Source organism: Strongylocentrotus purpuratus, unplaced genomic scaffold (genome assembly GCF_000002235.5).
Source record: "Strongylocentrotus purpuratus isolate Spur 01 unplaced genomic scaffold, Spur_5.0 spur5_scaffold_20, whole genome shotgun sequence".
Taxonomy (NCBI): domain Eukaryota; kingdom Metazoa; phylum Echinodermata; class Echinoidea; order Camarodonta; family Strongylocentrotidae; genus Strongylocentrotus; species Strongylocentrotus purpuratus.
Genome location: NW_022145606.1, coordinates 49,855,091 through 49,866,684, shown reverse-complemented (window position 1 = coordinate 49,866,684; position 11,594 = coordinate 49,855,091).

The window sequence follows — 11,594 nt, the reverse complement described above, 5'->3', positions numbered from 1 at the left end:
ATAATAACCCAGGTAGCAAGCCCATGTGGGACCCATATGGGTCCCATATTCTCTGAAACATGGGCCCCATATGGAAAACCATCTGGTGCCCTAAGGCATCTGCACCCAAGAAGCATATAGGACCCATATGGATAAACCCATATAAGACAGATGGGACCCAGATGGGACCCATACCAAACTGGGCCCAAATGGGTATACCCAGCTTAATCCCATCTGGTACCCATATTGGTTAACCCAGATATATCCCATGTGGGTTAACCCAGATTTTCCCCATGTGTTACCCATATGGACATATTCATATTCTACCCATATATGTACGCCCAGCTCATTCCCATCTGGGACCCATAAGGGCTGGCTGAGATAGATCCCATATGGGTTACTAAATATTGGCCCCATGTGGGATACATATATGGGTTCCATTTAGCCCAGATGGCACAAGTGACCCAGATCATCCCCATATGGGCCCCATATGGGCTTGCTACATGGGGAAAAGGGAAAAGGGGAAGAAACGGGCAGAAGAAAAAAAGGAAGAGGAAAGAGAAAAGGAAGACAGACAAGAGAAAGACGGTTTTTGTCAAAATGGCAGCATGTAGGAGACGAAACTTTCAGTTTGTTCCCTGATTCATACTCAGTATCTTTTTTGTTTTACTGATTTCATCCATTTCTTTGTTTATTCATATCTCTACATGTAAAACATTTGAAGAGCTATTTTCCGAAAGGAGCAACATCTTTTTTTAGCAGTTGGAGATAATGATATACATTTCCCTCTATTTACCTTGAACAAAATTATTAACCTAAATTACGAGAGAAATAAAGAACACATGCACCTTTTAATAACAATTTTCCATAGACACCTGAACAAAATCGGGTAAACAAAGAGTTCTTTCTTAATTTACACACATGGATCTAGTGCCTCTTGAAAATAAGCTCTTTGTATGTACATAAATAAGCAATACAACAGAATACTCCAGTTCGATATTTTGGAGAAAGATTATTATCTCACAACTTATTTTTGTTGTATTGAAAAGCTGATGTAGGCCTATGTATTGTATTCAAACGTAACAGGCATAATATAGTTAATCGGGGATCCACAGCAAATATGTGGTCACCTGTGGCTTTCTTGGTATTGCGTCTTGTCTCGCTAACAGAGACATATGTGTTTTTGTTTTGTAGTTTCGTTTGTGCTAGACATCACTGTAATAATAATAATAATTATTATATTTGCTTATATAGCGCCTAACACTTACTTTATCAGAAGTCTCTAAGCGCTCTACAATAATATGCATCATAATTACCCTGGCTTTAGCAGTGCAGCTGTTAAGCGCGGCGTTTCAAGGAATAATTCCTACCAGGTACCCATTTGTTATAGGTAATTGTCATAGGTGTTGCAGTATAAGTTGTTTCTGTGGACTAGCGCATAGTGTAGTCAGTGTTATTTGTTTGATGTTACAAAATACAAACTCCACAGGATTTGATTTTCATAGTACCGCGGTAAAGTTGATATTCAATGGCTAGTTTCAATATCATTTCTTTGAACTGTCGAGGTTTGGGAAATCGCGAAAAAAGAAATGGTGTTTTAGAATTTGTTAAGTTAAAAAAGTTCCAAATATGTTGCTTGCAAGATACACATTTTGTAGCTGAAGAAGAAGCTTCTATAAAACGATTTTGGGGAGATAATTGTTCTTTCAGCCATAAAGCGTCAAATGCCAGAGGTGTTGCTATTTTGTTTGGGGAAGGGGTGCAATTGAATGTAAATAAGATTGAGGATCAAAAGAAGGGAATTTTGTTGCGTTAGACCTGCAGATATATAGCTATGACATAACATTAATGTCCTTGTATGGTCCTAATCACGATAGTGTTAGTTTTTATGCAGATATTGAAAGACTTGCTTTGGATTTTGATAATCCATTAACAATTTTATGCGGAGATTGGAACTTGGTTCAAGATTTTGATAAAGATACATATAATTATGCCAAGAAAAAAGTTGATCAAATGAAGAATGATTTAGATTTGATAGACCCGTGGAGAGAATTACATGTCCTGGGAAAAGAAATTACATGGCGCCAACCTCCTCCCTTTAAGGCGGCTAGATTGGATTACTTTTTGGTCTCCACTGAACTACTGTCACTCGTTAATAAAATAGAGATTTTACCTGGTTACAGATCCGATCATTCCCTGGTCAAGCTATCTTTGAATTTAAATCATTGTAGCGTAGGTCGAGGTTACTGGACATTCAATGATTCGTTGTTAAGGAATGATAGTTATGTAGAAAACGATTGAGACCTATTCAGTCCCATATAATAACAATTCAAGTAGATTTCAGGTAGAAGGACAAGATACACTATATGAATTTACTGTAAATGATCAGTTATTTTTTGATACGTTGTTGACCATAATTAGAGGTGAAACAATTTTATACGCAGCCAGAGAGAAAAAAAGATTGGTAAATTTAGAATATGATTTAGAGAAATAAATTATAGATTTAGAGAAGGCATTGATATAAAAAACGGACAAAAATAGAGCTTTAGTTATATTAAATGAAAAGAAAGTTCAGTTAGAATCATTAAGAAAAGACAAAAATGGAAGGAATAGAGTTGAGGTCTAAAATTAAATTGATGGAATATGGCGATAAACCATCCAAATATTTTTTGAATTTAGAAAAAAGAAATGCTGTGAATAAACGTATTTGCAAATTGGTCACTACTGAAAACAAGGAGATAACATCGCAAGATGATATTATATCAGAAATTGTATTATTCTACTCTAAATTGTATAAAAATAATCCTGTTGTTGATCTAGACTTAAAAACAATATTAAATAATCCAGATATAAGTAAATTAACCGCTTCAATGTCACAGAAGCTCGAAGGAGAACTCTCTATTGATGAAATTCATCAAGCACTTATAAATATGAAAAATAATAAATCACCTGGTCTAGATGGATACACCGTCGAATTTTTCAAACATTTTTGGAAAGAATTACACATATTTTTAGTGAGATATTTGAAATCTGCATATTCATCCGGAATGTCCTATACACAGAAATTTGGAGTCATCTCTTTAATTCCCAAAGGAAAAAAAGATAGACATTATTTGAAACATTGGAGACCCATATCTTTATTGAACGAGGTGTATACATTAGGTTCCGCTTGTATAGCAAACAGATTAAAGAACGTACTTCCTTTTCTTATACATGAAAATCAGAAAGGCTTTATGTCAGGGCGCTTCATTGGAGAGAATATCCGTTTGTTATATGATTTATTATTGTATACTGATATCAATGACATTCCTGGTTTATTGCTGCTTATAGATTTTGATAAAAGCATTTGATTCTATTTCTCATGATTTTATTACAAAAGTATTGCACATTTTTAGGTTTGGTCCCTCTATTGTAAAATGGGTTAATGTATTCTATTTAAATGCTCAATCCTGTGTATTAATCAATGGACACCTGTCTCCAAGATTTTCAATAGAGCGAGGTTGTCGTCAAGGAGATCCCATGTCAGTTCTTATCTTTCTATTATGTGCCAAAATACTAGGTCTTTTGTTTAGAAATTCCGATTCCATTGTTGGTTTGAGCTTACCTGATAGACAACTTAAAATAATTCAATATGCAGGTGATACTCTTCTAACATTGAACGGGTCAGTAATGGAATTAAACGGTGCATTAAACATTTTAGATAAATATAATGCAATGTCTGGTTAAAAAGTTAATATACAGAAGACACATGCGATTTGGATTGGAGGATTTAAAAACAAGAAAGATGGTGTTCTTTTGAATAGAAATCTAAATTGGGTGTTTGATGATTATTTCAGATATTTAGGTATAGACTTTTGTACGGATTTGCCCAAATTGATATTTCACAATCATAATGAAAAATGTAAAGAAATCAAAAGTCAAATGACATCGTGGTTAAGACGATACTTAACTGTTCTTGGAATAATCACTGTCGTCAAGTCATTGTTAGTATCCAAATTAAACTCCCCTTTTTTGTCCCTCCCCAATCCTGGTGAGAATCTTTTGAAAGATATAAATGCTATTTTTTATAGATTCATATGGGGGGGGGGAGAAACCTGATAAAATAAGTAGAAATCAAATGTCACAAAGTTACGCAGACGGAGGGGTTAAAATGATAGATATATACACACATTGTCAATCATTAAAAATGTCCTGGATTAAGAGATTAGTAATTGGCTCAATAGATAGCAATATCCTCTGTCGTTTGCAATCTTTCTTGCCTGAACTGCAAGATTTAAAATTATATATGGGAAACAATTATTTTCGGGAACTGGCAGGTAAAACAAAGAACCTTTTTTTGGAAAGAAATGTTCATGGCTTATAGTACGCTCTTGTCCATGCATTATGATAAGATTTCTTGCCAACCCTTATGGAATAATGATTACATTGAATTAGGCAATAGCTCAATATATAATAAAAAAATTGTGTCAAAAGGGAGTTTGTTTTGTCAATGATATTTTAGACACAAATGGTGATTTGTTCTCTCTGGAACACTTCCAAGAAAAGTATAATATTCAAATACATTTTCTTTTTTATCGTGGATTCTGCGATGCAATTAGACAAGGGTTTAACAATTGTACTATTTTTAACAAGGTGCCACAACCTCTTTTTCCAGATACAATGGCATTTGTTATGAAACGTATTAAAGGAAGTTCACATATCTAGGCAATTTTATTAAAGAGAAGAAAAGGACTATGTAAAAAGTTTTCTTAAATGGATATGCATTTTCGACCTAAATGGTAAGAGTTGGGAAACATATTGTTCTATTGGATTTAATTGTACTATTGATGTGGGCTTACGATGGTTTCAGTTAAAAATTTTGCAACGCATATTATATACGAACGATCTACTGTTTAAAATGAATTTAGTTCCAAGAAAAGAATGTACATTTTGTAATGAACAGATTCAAACTGTTATACATCTGCTATGTGATCGTACGCATGTTAAAAATATTTGGGGTAGGTTAGAGCACTGGATTAATAATGGAACCGGAAATAAATTAACATTTTCATTACAAGATACATTATTTGGTTTAAAAGGTTCAAATAATTATGCATTGAATTGTATAGTGATTGTGGTGCGACAGATGGTGTATACTTACAAAATAAAGAAACAATTGCCCGACTTTGATAATATTAGAGTTTCGATTATAAATTACTTCAAAAACGAAAAGTATATTGCAAATTCGAATTGTAGAAATGATAAATTCACAAGAAAATGGTTTCAATTCAGGAATTTGTTTACTTAAAATGATATTTTTTCTGTATTTGTTTTTCTTTCCATGAGTGTCAGAAATGAATTATTGATTTGTTAGTTTTCTGTTAACTCAACAGTTCAACAATACTTGTATCTTGAAAAGCCAATTTTATTTTATGTTATAAATGTAAATTACCTTGAATATATATTTGTTAATTTGTTTCAAATGAAAGTCAATAAAATCCCTGTGGAGGGAAAAATATGGAGAAAAAAATAATAATATAGTTAAGATGTTTTTGAAGTTTAAATGTTATTAAGCTTGAAGTTTTGTTTATAACATCCTTCCAATATTAATGCACCTTCTAAGACTGGTTATAGTTTCTGAAGAAAAAAATAGTGCTCTGGTCAGGGGAATATTATGTTTATATTTTAGAGTGTATCTGGTATGATAAGTATATCTGGGTGAAGAAGGAGATAATGGAAGTTTGTTGTTTGGTAGTTGGAACGTAAGTTTGATATTATGTTTTTAAGAAACAGACAGTTTGTATGAGATCAGGAGAGGACATTTTCTGTTGTTTTGCGAAACAGATTTTGCATCAGTGATATTCTGTTTCATATATCAGTCTGGTAGGCCTACATTGCAGGCAAGAGTCAGGATTAACATTAATCATGTTATTAATGTTATTACCTTATATTCTCTGAAATGTTATCTTTATGATCCATTGCCGAAAATATTTTGGCACCTATCACCCCCCCCCCTCCACCCCCCCCTCCCCCCCCCCCCCAACCACGGATACAAATCGACACCCCTGGCTACTATACATCGTGCAGTACCGATTCGGCCAATTTGAAATTCCCGTGCGTCATTTATACGTATAGCGATTCCAACGTAAAACAAACTCAAAACGCTATTGTTTGTCATATTTCGTTTAAACTTTCGCCCGACTGGTTCTCTATTTGTTTTCTGCTTCATGTCAGAGCAGTTTGCTGTTAATGTTGGATTCTTTCATGCGGAAGAGGAAACTCGTCGCAACAATGAAAGTTGATTTATTAGAACAAGAAACAATTACTTACGGAATCCTAGTGGGTCAGCAAGGGAAGGGGCTGAGATTGCGGGAGTGCAGTAAAACATGTTGTATTATATGCTTGTATCGTTTCAGATATCAACAGTGAGAAGATCTCGGAATCCTTGACTGTTCAGCAATGCCGCGAGAAGTTAGAGAACAAGTACCTGCATGAATTGTGCAAAATTCAAATGAAGCCATGGGATCACAGTGACTATGCTGAGTTCAAGGATATGCACACGGTGGTCACAATGGTGAAGAAGGACGCTAGTGGAACAGACACGAAAAAGAAGGAAATACTCCAGGGTTCTGTTGCCGAAATATTTTCAACGAAAGTAAACGACAAACTGCCAGCTCGAATCCTCATTTCGGCCCCGGCTGGACGAGGGAAGACCACGGCTGTTGCTAAAATGGCTTACGACTGGGTTCATAGAGAAAGGGGGTCAGCATTAGAACATCTGCCACTTCTGTTTGTTGTGAAATTCCGAAACACAAATGAGCTTACATCGATCGGAGAAGCCATCAAATCCCAGCTTTTGAGTGATGTTGATGATCTCACACCAGAGGGTCTGGAGAGTTTTATCAGAAAGAATCAGGGAATCTGCCACATCATACTAGACGGACTAGATGAATATGCGGGTATTTCTTCTTCACAGCAAAGCTCAGGGAGCAATATTGTCAAGGTCATCCGTTTTGAGGAATTTCCACAGTGTCGAGTCCTTGTAACAACTCGCCCTCATCTAGAGTACTTCTTTAATCAAGAGGAACTTCCAAGGGTATACACAAAGATGTGGATAGAAGGATTCTCACAAGAGAGCTCACGAGAGTACATCGACAAATTCTTCGTTTTAGACTCCAATCCTTATAGCGAACAAGCCGGACATGATCTTAAGGTTTACCTTGATGACCAACCACTGATTAATGAACTTGTTAAAACACCTTTATTTTGTCTCATGGTCTGTCACTTATGGAGCAATGGCCTACTGGACAGACGTACTACTACTCAGACAGAATTACTGGACAGCGTGAATGTTTTTTTAACGCACCATGCGAACGCCCGATCAAAGTCAAAAGTAAAAATCACAACCGATGAGTTAAGAAAAATAATTTATCAAGTAGGCCAAGTTGCCCTAACCGGTCTGCTCGACGATGCTAAAAAACTAGTCTTCACGCCTCATGATTTCCGTAGAGTTCCCGCAATCCTGGATAGGGCATGTGAGCTTGGGATAGTATCCAAGACGACTGTTTTAATCACCGGCCTTCCTCAGCCCAACGAGACAACTTTCAATACCATTGAATTTTATCACAAACTCGCTCAGGAACACTCGGCTGGGAAATACCTCGCTGCTAAAACGAAGAAATATATGTTACGACTGAAGATTTCCAAGTTGGACAGACTGCTGCACAAAATAAAAGCAAACATCGGTGACTATGAGAATCTCATCCGATTCGCTGCCGGCACGGATAATAAACTTTGCATACGAATAATGGAGGCGCTCCTGTCAAACCGCTTTTTGGATGAGAGCGAGCGATATCGCATTCTTCTTGACTGTTCATCAGAGACCAAGGGTACTGTAGGAAACGTGTCTTCGTTGGTTCAAAGATGTGTAACTGCACAGAGTATTGTTCTTAAGTCACCGACTGTCTACACCGTCGTTGGGATGCTAAATCTTCCAATGGAACTAAAAAAACAGGTATGCACATTTTCATTTCACAAAATATGTTTATAATAATAATTTCATAAAGATTGAGTAAGTTTCCATCCCCCTCTATAACTATAAGTCAAAGGATTTAAATTGTTTTAATAGACAATTATTGATTGAAATTGAGGGCATCTTGATAAATAATAATGCAAGATAAAATGATGAATACGTATGATTCATCACCATAATTTGTGCATGTTTGACCGAATATGGCCTTAATCACGGTACTGCATTCCAGAGACGAGACAAATAGTGCGAACAAAAAATACTAGGTCCTAGGGCCTATTCCTATAGGAAAAATGATGAGACTGAGTCAATAAGAGCAAGTAGCCTATGCAAAACAAAGCAGGAGCGGAGCCAGGATTTGTCTAAGGGGGGGGGGGGGGGGGGGGGGCGGGGGCGTGGAATGTACGAAGTTGCGAGCGCAAAACCTGTACGAAGTGGGGGCCTCCCTAAGGGCCCTGGAAAATGTTGAACCTTAAGATGCTCTATGGTACATTCTGAGGCATTCTAAATAAGTTAACTGAACATTAATGTCAATATTTTTTTGTGAAAGGTAAAAAGGGGTGGCATGCGCCGCCCACACCCCTCCTGGATCCGCCCCTGCATAGAATCTGTAGATTTGAGTTTTATTCGTAAATATCTTAACCGTAGTGCCACTGAGAAAACTACTCATGCTTTAATTTCATCTCGCTTGGATTTTGGTAATGGCCCTTTGTTTGGTTCGCCTAACAACCTACTCGCAAAATTACAAAAATTACAGAAAGCTGCTGCTCGTGTCGTGACCCTGTCCAACAAGTACAGTCACATCACACCAGTCCTAAAATCACTCTATTGGTTGCCCGTAGAAGAACGTGTTGTTTTCAAGATTATTTTGCTATTATTTCACTGTATACATGGCTCTGCTCCGCAGATCAACATCGGCTTGTTTAAGCATTACTTTCCTTCTAGACAGCTACGTTCTCAAAACTCTGGCTTACTTGTTACTCCTAGGGTTAAAACAAAGTGTGTGTGGGGGGGGGGGGGAGGGGGACGACGAACCTTCGCTCATGCTGGACCTTCATTACGCAATACTCCCCCTCAATGGATTAAGAATAGCAATCTTTTTAATTTAGCTTATAATTGATTACCATAACCTTTGATGTCTGTACCTTTCCTATTGTACTTTGTATAAATGTATTATGTATTTATTCTTTTGCACAAACTTCGCCTTGAGCATTTGACTGTGGATTTGGCGCCTTACAAATATTATGTATTATTATTATTATTAACATGGAATAAAATACATCTATAACTTATGCATGTAAAGGAGTAGGGAAGGGAGCTTCCAGTACTTTATCGAATTACATTCTCAGATAAGATCAAGCCGCAGTTTCGTTTGCTTTAATGACTACCAGCAAAACAGGATATTAGATAGTTCATAATCTGGCCGATTTAATTGAAAACAATCTCCACAATCGCGACCTCTCTGTCTACGTGCTGCAAGTCAAATATGACTTGTATTTGGATTTCTACCCCAGGCGAAAAGGGCAGGTGTATTAGTTCATTGATACCGCCATCTTGGGCGGCTCGAAGAAAGTGTAGATAATATTATAGAGATGGGATATAAGAACCGGCCAGATTATGGACTAGAGCTGAAATAAAAATCTTCATCAACTTATCGATGTTCTGACTATTAAATTGTGTATATCTCTTTTTCTCTTCACCCCCCTCTCCTTCTCTCTCTCTCTCTCTCTCTGTCTCTCTGTCTGAACACCAGGTTAGGACAGTAAAGTTCGAGGGGTCTACTCTAACTACCGACGTGACGAGTGGACTATGGACCTGCCTCAAAGCCTTTCCGATGCTACGTACTCTCATCATCTCAGACTCGTCTCTCAGTTTCCCTCCATCTCCTCCGGAGCTTCCATACGTCACAAAGCTATCAGCCGAGAGAGTGACGTCACAAAGCTACAAAGGAGTGCTCTCATCGATACCTGGAGTAAGAGATATCGATGTCTCTATCGATGTTGCAGAGACGAGCAATACTTTTCAGATCACCACCGCATCCAACCCTATGAATCAGACTAGGAGTAGGGCTAGGGATGAACAGTTTTTGGTTCATATCAGACTACACGATTGGCCAGTATTCACAACAGGCAGGAAGATTGAATCAGGAGAGACAATTGGAAGGCTTAGTCTTTTAATTGGAAACCAAACCAAAAACCAACAACGGCTGCATGTGTCCGGGGTGAGGGGCAGAGACGAAGAAGCCTTGGTGTACCTGTTTGTAAAGACTAAACAACTTACGTCGTTAAATTCGGGGTAGGTAGATCTAGATCTAGGTCTTTATTCATGTATGGTGGTGTGACCATAGTTCGCTATCTCAACAAATCAGTAAGATTTCGAAAATTTGATATCACTAGATTTATAGGTCTAAATGAAAAGAGAAACCTAAAATTACCGAGAGAAGAAATTTTCTATGGAATTGGAGGTGAAATCGGTAAAATATTGACAAAAGATCGGCAAATTTTGCAGTCTTTTGCGTCCGTTCTGACAAAAATATGAACTTGCCGACAAGGGTCTGTAAATCTTTTTTTTAAAGAGCAAATGTCATCAAAACTGTAAATAAAAAGTGGTACCAACCAGGGGCGGCGATTTTTTTTTCATGACCGGGGCGACACAATGCGAGGGACAACGGAGCAAAGTGAACAAGAAGGGCGAAGGTGACTGAATTTGTGTGTGGAATTTTTCAAATTTTCGGGGGAAGGGGGGGGGGGGGAAGTGTCTCGTTTTGTATGACTTTTTCGTGAATTGCAGCGCGCACACCAATCCGACATCGAATTTTAGATCGTGATATTTCCGGAATCCTTTGACGATACATTTTCTAGTTGCACCAATTTGGATTTAAAAACTTTGCCGTCCATTCGCTAATAATAGAAATAAACAAATATTTGTATAATATGAGAAATCATGGATCAAATATCACATTTTCAAATATGTTCAAAAATATCCAAGAAGTCTGGTGACTACAGATGTTTGTGTTCATGTCGCTTTTAAATTTTAAGACGGCATGAACAACATATAATGTATTAAAATGGTGCTTTATGGATTATTATTGATATCATTATTATGATTTTATTTGTTATTATTATTATCATTATTTAAATATTGTTATTATCATTATTGTTATTGCAAGTATTGTTGCTTTCATTTACCTCTGTAAAGAGGGGGTGCACAATTCACTTGTACTCTCGTTTGACAAGCTTTGCTTGAATCACATTCTTTCCCTCATTCCTTTTCAAATGTTCTTTGTAGGAGTGAAGGTGGTTCTCTAAACAAAAAGAACACCGTCCAGGTGAGTGACTTTTGCTTTACGGGTGCATGCATTTCGCTTTGAAATATTCAACAAAGGGATATCCTCTGAATTAAAATATTAAAGGGAATTGCAAAACAGTTGCAATTTTCGTTGTTGAAGGAACTCAATTAATTATCGGAATATGAATTTAATTCTTGTATTTTCACCTTTACTGAAGTGGGATTCTTAGTCTCAATCAGAATTTGATTGATGTATATAAAAGTGACAAGTTTGTCTATTTGCATTTCATTGCAGAATACTAGGCTTGAGATAAAGCAA